A 592-nucleotide genomic window follows, 5' to 3' on the forward strand; every position below is an offset into this window, starting at 1 on the left:
GCATTACATGGCTATAGAACCTTTGTTCGTATCTCAACAGGGGAAACTCATTTCTCATTGGTGTATGGAATGGAAGCGGTACTTCCCATTGAAGTTGAAATTCCGTTAATTAGAGTCTTGATGGAAACAAAACTGGAAGAGGCGGAGTGGGTTCAATCACGATTTGACCAATTAAATCTCATAGAAGAAAAAAGAATGATAGCTCTATGTCACGACCAGCTATATCAAAAAAGACTTAAAAAGGCATACGAGAAAAAAGTCCGTCCTCGAGAGTTTCAAAAAGGGGACTTGGTGTTAAAGAAAATATTGCCCATAAAAAAAGATTTTCGTGGAAAGTGGACTCCGAATTATGAAGGACCATATGTTGTGAAAAAAGCTTTTTCTGGAGGAGCTCTAATACTCGCAGAAATGGATGGAGATGACCTTCCACTTCCAGTAAATTCAGATGCAGTCAAAAAATATTATGCTTAAAAAAGGGTGATGAGCTCGCTAGGTTGAAAACCTGAAAAGGCGACCTAGGCAAAAATTAGAGCATCCCGATGGATTGGAAACTTGGAAGAGTAGTCCATGCAAAAGATAGGGATAAAAAAAA

Source organism: Cicer arietinum, chromosome 6, assembly GCF_000331145.2.
Source record: "Cicer arietinum cultivar CDC Frontier isolate Library 1 chromosome 6, Cicar.CDCFrontier_v2.0, whole genome shotgun sequence".
In the NCBI taxonomy this organism is placed as follows: Eukaryota; Viridiplantae; Streptophyta; class Magnoliopsida; order Fabales; family Fabaceae; genus Cicer; species Cicer arietinum.